This window comes from Mauremys reevesii, linkage group 9, assembly GCF_016161935.1.
Source record: "Mauremys reevesii isolate NIE-2019 linkage group 9, ASM1616193v1, whole genome shotgun sequence".
NCBI lineage: Eukaryota > Metazoa > Chordata > Testudines > Geoemydidae > Mauremys > Mauremys reevesii.
In genome coordinates, this window is record NC_052631.1 from 52,600,341 (window position 1) to 52,607,541 (window position 7,201).

Genomic DNA, 7,201 nt, shown 5'->3' on the forward strand with positions numbered 1-7,201 from the left:
CCCCCACCACACCCAGCCACAGAGCGCCGGGAGGACTGGTGGTGCGGCCCCAGCATCCCCAGCCCCGGAGCGCTGGGAGGGCGGGCTGCACGGCCCCAGCCCAAGCCAGGGCCACCGCATAGGGGGAGCTGCAGAGGGGGACCTGGGGGTGGAGCATGGGTGGGGCCATGCCTGCCTGTTTTGGGAGGCAGAGCTTCCTCCTGCCTATGATACCCACCACCCACGGTCCAGAGACAGCACGATTTAGATTTCCGTGCTTGATCTACTGCTTGGCTGGGTAGAAATGTAAACAAGGAAGAACTAGACAGTGGTGAAGCAAGAGCATTTGATTCCTCTGCTTTGGAGCCTCTGGATTCTACACAGGCAGTATTTGCAGTCATCATTATTCATCCCAGACCTTCCTCCCTGAGCGGGCTTCTCTCTGCAAGGAGAAGGCCCAGTGAGATGATTCTCCTTCCTGTGCCGTCTGGAGGCTAGAGAGTCTCCAAAAGCTAGGGCCAGATACTCAGCTGCTGACACTGATGGAGCGACACCGATTTGCACCAGCTGAGGATCTAATCTGTACAATTCCCTTCAGTGGATGAAGCAGAGACCAGGAAAAACTTCTGACCTTAGAGGACGTTAAGAGAGACAGACGAAAAGACGAAAAGAATTGTGCTAGGATTCAGCCAACCGGTTCTTACTCCTCAGCTCCTCGCACGTCCCCGTGTTTCATGTAAACAGAGAGAGGAAGCTAGGGGGGGAAAACAACAGTTAACAATTAACGTTCCTGATGAATTAATTGCCCATTTTATGTTGGGAAAAGATGTTAGAAATTCATCACTGTTTAGCTTGGAATGTGAAGCTGGCACTTGTTCCAGACATCTCCTCCCCTCTGCCTAGGCGCAGGGATAATTAATACATTATGGGGTAGAACACTGGCTGCCATGCAGCAAAAGAGATCTGTTTCGCTTTGCTTTATTTTCCCTCCCCAAAGAGACATTTGAAACGTATCGTGTAATAAATGGTTCTTGGATGGAAGGGGAGGCATTGTTCTTTTGCCATGGAAACATGTTCCATCAGTGGGGCCAGCCAGTACTTAGCAAGCCCGGATACCTCACTCATCAGCTCTCACAAGATCCTCCATGGCAGAGTGGCCTCTCAAGACCCTGCTTCACAATATCCCCTTTGCAAATCAGCACTGGAAATAGGGCAGGGCAAACCGGCTCATATAAAATGAGAACCGTCTTGTTCTTAGCCCTTTGGCCATGGGAAATCAAAGCTCATCATTTACATCTTTCTGATGCATTGGGGCAAAGATCCCCCTTCCCTGGGTCACAACCCTCTGAGTTCTAACTACCTCGAGAGCCGCATCAGAGAGCAAGGTGGCACAGCAAATAGAGCGGTGGACCTATGTTCTAGCCATGGATCTGCAAGTCACTTCCCTTCTTTGTGCCTGTCTTCCTTATCTCTTTAGATTACAAGTTCAATGGTAGAGACCGTCTCTCTTGGTTTGTACAGGCAGGGTTGATATGAACTGAGACCTCCAGGTGCTACTGTGATATCAATAATAATAATTGGTACCCATTACTTTTGATGGTATTCTTGCAGAACAAAACTTGCCATTAGCAAGTAACTCCAGAAAGCCAGCTGACTGTCAGCTAGGTTTTCATTTCGCTGCATAAAATCTTTGTTTCAAAATGTTTTCATATCATCCAAAATTTTGCAAGTATGTCTGTAGTTCAGTACCACCTGGGGCGACCCTCATCTTTGTCCCCTAAGCTCTCATTTTCCTTGGTTTCTATAGCAAAAACATTTCTTCTTTCTACTCAACTCCAAATGTCTTCAACATGAAGGAGCCGTCAGCGTTATGCCTCTGTGGAGCGCCCCACATTTCACAAGATTTGGTGGGACAGTGGCTGAGGAAGACCAAAGACACACTGTGACGCGCCTCCATGATGTGTCTCCCTTACAGTATATCAACCTGGATTCCAGTTGATTCATTTCCTTTAAAAAGTTTTACTCAACTCCTTCTTTAAAGGCTCTTTCAAAGGAACATTTGGCATCATTACAACATTTCCTGTTGTAACTAGAGGTGGCAGAAAAATGCAGATGTTCTGCATATTTTATTTTTAAAAATGTCTTACTTTTTCTTGTCAACATTTGGAATTTTCCAAAACTGCGGACTGCTCTACAAAGTGGGCAAAGAACTTTTTCATGAAAAATGTTTGGCAAAAAATGTTTGTTGAAATGTCAGATACTTGCAACTAGGTCTAATTGCAACAAATTACATTTTGAATTTGTGCTTACGCAAGAGGGAGAAAGGGATGTCACACACTATGTATCCATCCTGTGTTTTCACAAGGTTGCCTATCACCGTGGTAGCTGGGTGCCTCACATGACTAATAATAATGCTTAGCTGTCATATAGTACTTTTCATCAGTAGATCTCAAGATGCTTGACAAAGGAGACCACAGCTATCCCCATTTCACAGATGGGGAAACTGAGGCATGGAGAGGTGACGTGGCTTGCCCAAGATCACCCAGCAGGCTAGTGTAAGATCAGGGAATAGAATCCAGTTCTCCTGAAGATCTATGCTCTAGGCCAGGCCACACCACCTCCCCCCAAACAGAGGACCAGCTTATGCCTTCAGTACTCACTATTAAACCCATATGGGTAGCTGCTTAGGCATTAACTGATGATTAGCTTCCACCCCCACAATCTTGCTGTCTCTAGGTGGGTGGGCAGAGCTGGCCCCCCACTAGCTTTCCCACAGAACATCTCCTCCGGCAGAGTCTGTTGGTTCACTTCCCCCGCCTGTGCATTGTGTTCTGAGTCCCCAGGGAGAGGTTACATTTCATTTAGAATAATAAAAACGCCCTATTCTGACACAAAGGGAGAGGCTTATGCATTGCTCATTTTCTTCCTCCCAGTATTAACACAAACCAAACAATCTCCTTTCTTCCCCTGTACATTTCTCCTCCAGGCTTTTCTTTTTTTCCTCTCTTTTCCATTTCCACTACCTCCAGCAGAAGGCCCTTGGAGGCGCTAACAACTTCAAAGATACCAGGTCCAATGTGCGGCAAGTGATAAAAACCTACACAGCATGTGTTGGGTAAATTAATATGCCCTCCAGAGCCGTGGACTCCTCAGTCCCAGCAGCACTATAATGAGCTGTTATTCTGAGGGGAGGGGGTGAAGAGGAAGGGGAGCTGTATTTAATGTATGCAAATTGACTGGCATGCAAATTGCCACTAAGTTAAAAATAACACTTTGCACAAGGAGTCCATATTTTAAAGAGCTTGTTTATTCATTAGTGTAATTTCTATTATCAGTCCTCTTGGTCTGCATTGTGGGAAGTGCTCACTTTTAGAGAAGTTTGGTTCACGCAGATTCTGGGGCTAACAGAGCCCACACCGCTAGCATGGAAGTCACCCAGTCATGCCACCAGCTTTTCTTTCCCTCCTCTGTTTTTTCAAGATGCCCAAACAGAAGTCACCTCTTGCTCCACAGATGAGATGCGCTGAGACTCTGCAGTGCTTCGGGAACAACGAACGGTATTCCCAACAGCTGGAAGACACTAGTACGTCTACACTACACCAAGTTTCTGAGCCCGGGTGAGCTGACCTGGGCCAGCCTCAGCTGTGCTGTAGGTCTTCTATTGCAGTGCAGTCTGTGGTTGGCCCAGAGCTGCAGTGCATCTTTTTGCTGTAGATATGAATGACCACAAACCCAAATTGCCCCTAAGAGCCAGTGCCAGGCCCATCTCTTTACCCTGGTTTAGTGATAATTATGATGAAAATGAAGAGGAGGGGAATAGCCTACACGCACGAGGAGACCACCTATCTGGATTGATATACTGTTGCTAGGTGCTCAGACACCATAGTGTTAACTACGGCATAAATATCTAGCTAGGCCAATACTGCAAAACTATCTTTGGTCACAGGACCATGCCTCAGCCAATTGGATTATCTTTGCAAATCCAAAGCTGTAATAGGAATAGAAAAGCACCGTGGGACTGGGTTCTTTTCGATGAAAGACACTTTATAACTGCACGGTATCATTATATCTAGACACGATTATAGCTGCAATAAATTCTATTGGCTGTTATGTACTTCAGAGAATAGAGGCTTTCTACATGTACTGTATTTTACTATTGACACTCCCTGCTTACAGCATGAATTGGAAAGGGATGTGGTGGGAAAACATGCTTTAGATCAGGCAGGGGGTGCTTCTTTCCAGCTCAGATCTATCCACCCACCAACAAATGATACTTATCTGGCACCCATTACTGTAAGTGCCGTTGTCATGGACTCACAGGTCATGCCCACTCTTGGCCCTGTATGGTCCCTGGGGGGAGAACCCCCTTCAGTGAGACAGCCCTTCTCAAAGTGACTCTCAGCCAGCGTAAAACAGGAGGGTTTATTGAGCGTCTGAACACAGCGCAGGAAACTCTCAGGGCCCTCAAGCCTGGCCTCCCTCAGCACAGTACATCTAAGGTGGGCTCTGTCTGTTCTCTCTCTCCAGCCCCGAGCCCCCACGCTTTCCAGCTGGGCATCCGATATCACCTGCCTCCAAGCCCTGCCTCTGTCCAGGTAAATAGGGTCGCCTGGGCCTCCTCTCCTCTCATCCCATCCGTCCTTTGTTCCAGACTGGCTGGAATCAGCTGGTCAGGTCACTGGGGTCCTCTCACCGCAGTCCATTGTCCTCCCACTGGCCAGAACCCACTGTGACTCTTGAGCTGTAACAACAAACTCCATCTCCCATCACCTCATTAAACCAGTAACACCTAGGGAAACTGCATCCCACCCCCTCTTCATGCGAACCATTGAAAAAAAAACAAGAAAAAAACAAGAAAATCCTCCACTCCATCACATCTCTTCCCCCTTCAAGTCTGAACTGAGCAAGGTCACTTAGCCAGTGATCTTGGGAAGTTCAAGGCCCCTGCCCCATGATATAGCATCAGCTATAACATCGGCATTCCCCCTCACATGGACCACCTCCATGTCATAACCCTGGAGGAGCAGACTCCATCTCAGGAGCTTGGCATTAGCTCCTTTTATTTGGTGCAGCCACGTCGGGGCAAATGGTCAGTGTACACAGTGAGGCGCCGCCCAAATAGATATGGCTGCAGCTTTTTAAGGGCCCACAGGATGGCCAGGCATTCTTTCTCTATGGCTGCATAGTGCTGCTCCTGGAGCACCAGCTTCTTGCTCAGGTACACAATGGGGTGTCTCTCCCCCTTAGTATCAGTTTGCATCAGCACCGCACCCAGCCGGGGGTCTGAGGCATCAGTGAACACCAGGAAGGGTTTGTTAAAATCCAGGTTTACCAGCACTGGGCTTTGGATGAGTGCCCCCTTCAGTGCACAGAAAGCCTTCTGGCACTGTGCAGTCCAGACCACTGTGTCCGGCTTTCCCTTCCTACAGAGCTCCGTGAGGGGAGCTGCCAGGGAGCTAAAGTGTGGCACAAACAACCTGTAGTATCCCGCCATCCCAATGAAAGCCTGGAGCTGATTCTTAGTCTGGGGAGCGAGCCAATCGTTGATTGCCTCCACTTTGGCCGGCTCCGGCTTCAGGTGGCTGGTGCCTACCTTGTGGCCCAGGTATGACACCTCTGCCATCCCCACATTGCACTTTCCAGCTTTTTTATAGTTAGTCCTGCATCATGGAGGCAACCCAGCACCCTCTTCACCTGGGACACATGTTCCTCCCAGGTATGGCTAAAGACATAGATATCGTCAATACACACTAGAGCAAAGTCCTCCATCCCCCTTAATAACTGATCCACCAGGTACTGGAAGGTGGTAGGTGCCCCCTAGAGGCAAAAAGGCATAATCAGGAACTCGAAGAACCCTATTGGGGTGGTGAAGGTGGACTTTGTCCTGGCCTCTAGATCCAAAGGCACCTGCCAGTAGCCTTTGGTGAAATCCATAGTAGTGAGGTACCAGGTGCCCCACAACTTGTCTAGGATTTCATCGGTCCTAGGCATCGGACATGGTTATGGCATTGAGCTTCTGATAGTCCACACAGAATTGGTTTGACCCATCCTTCTTGGGGACCATCACCACGGCCCATGGGCTGGAGGATGGCTGGATCACCCCTAAAGCCAGCATGTCTCGGACCTATCTCTCCAGGTTCTGGGCTGTTTTCCCAGCGACTCTGAATGGTGAACACCTGATGGGAAGGTTGGCTCCTTTCTGCACCTGGTGAACAGCCCAGTTAGTGAGCCCAGGCTGGTTGGAGAACAGCTGCTGGTATGAATGCAGCACCACTCTGATCTCAGCCTGCGGGGTAGGGGTTAGCTGGTCTGAGAGGGGAATTGATTCCAGCAAGGGGTCAGCCCCTGCCTCAGGGAGGAATCCCACCAGGGGATCCTCTCCCTTCTCCTCCCACTGCCCACACACAGCCAACACCAACTTCTCCCTGTCACAGTATCGCTTCATCATATTGACAGTGTGTGCCCGAATGGACAGTTCCACTACATAGTTCACCTCGTTTACCTGTCTGATGACCTTGAAGGGGCCGACCCAGGCAGCTTTCAGCTTGTTCTTCCTCACGGGGATGAGGAGCATCACCTGGTTCCCAGTAGCATAGGAACGGGCATGTGCTGAGCGGTCATACCAGACCTTCTGCTTCCTTTGTGCCCTGGCTAGGTTTCTTCTGGCCAAGCCCATGAGCTCTGTGAGCTTTCCCTGGAAGGCCAGTACATACTCCACCAGTGATTCTCCATCGGGAGAGGCTTTCTCCTCCCACTTGTCCCTCATCGGTCCAGGGGTCCCCTCACTCTCCTCCCATACAGCAACTCGAACGGGGAAGACCCTGTGGATTCCAGGGGCACTTCCCTGTATGCAAACAGCAGGTGGGGTAAATACTTTTCCCAGTCCTGTGGGTGCTTGTCCATAAATATTTTCAGCATCAACTTTAGGGTCCCATTGAACCTCTCCACAAGTCCATTGGACTGAGAGTGGTACACCGAGGCCCAGGTGTGTCAGACCCCACACTTCTCCCACAAGCACTGGAGCAGGGTTGACATAAAGTTGGACTCCTGGTCAGTAAGGGCCTCCTTGGGGAGCCCCACTCTGCTGAAAATGGTAAGCAGCACATCTGCCACAGTGTCTACCTCGATAGAGGAGAAGGCCACTGCCTCAGGGTAGCGCATAGCAAAATCTATCACCACCAGAATGTATTTCTTCCCCAACCGGGTCGCCCTGCTGAGGGGT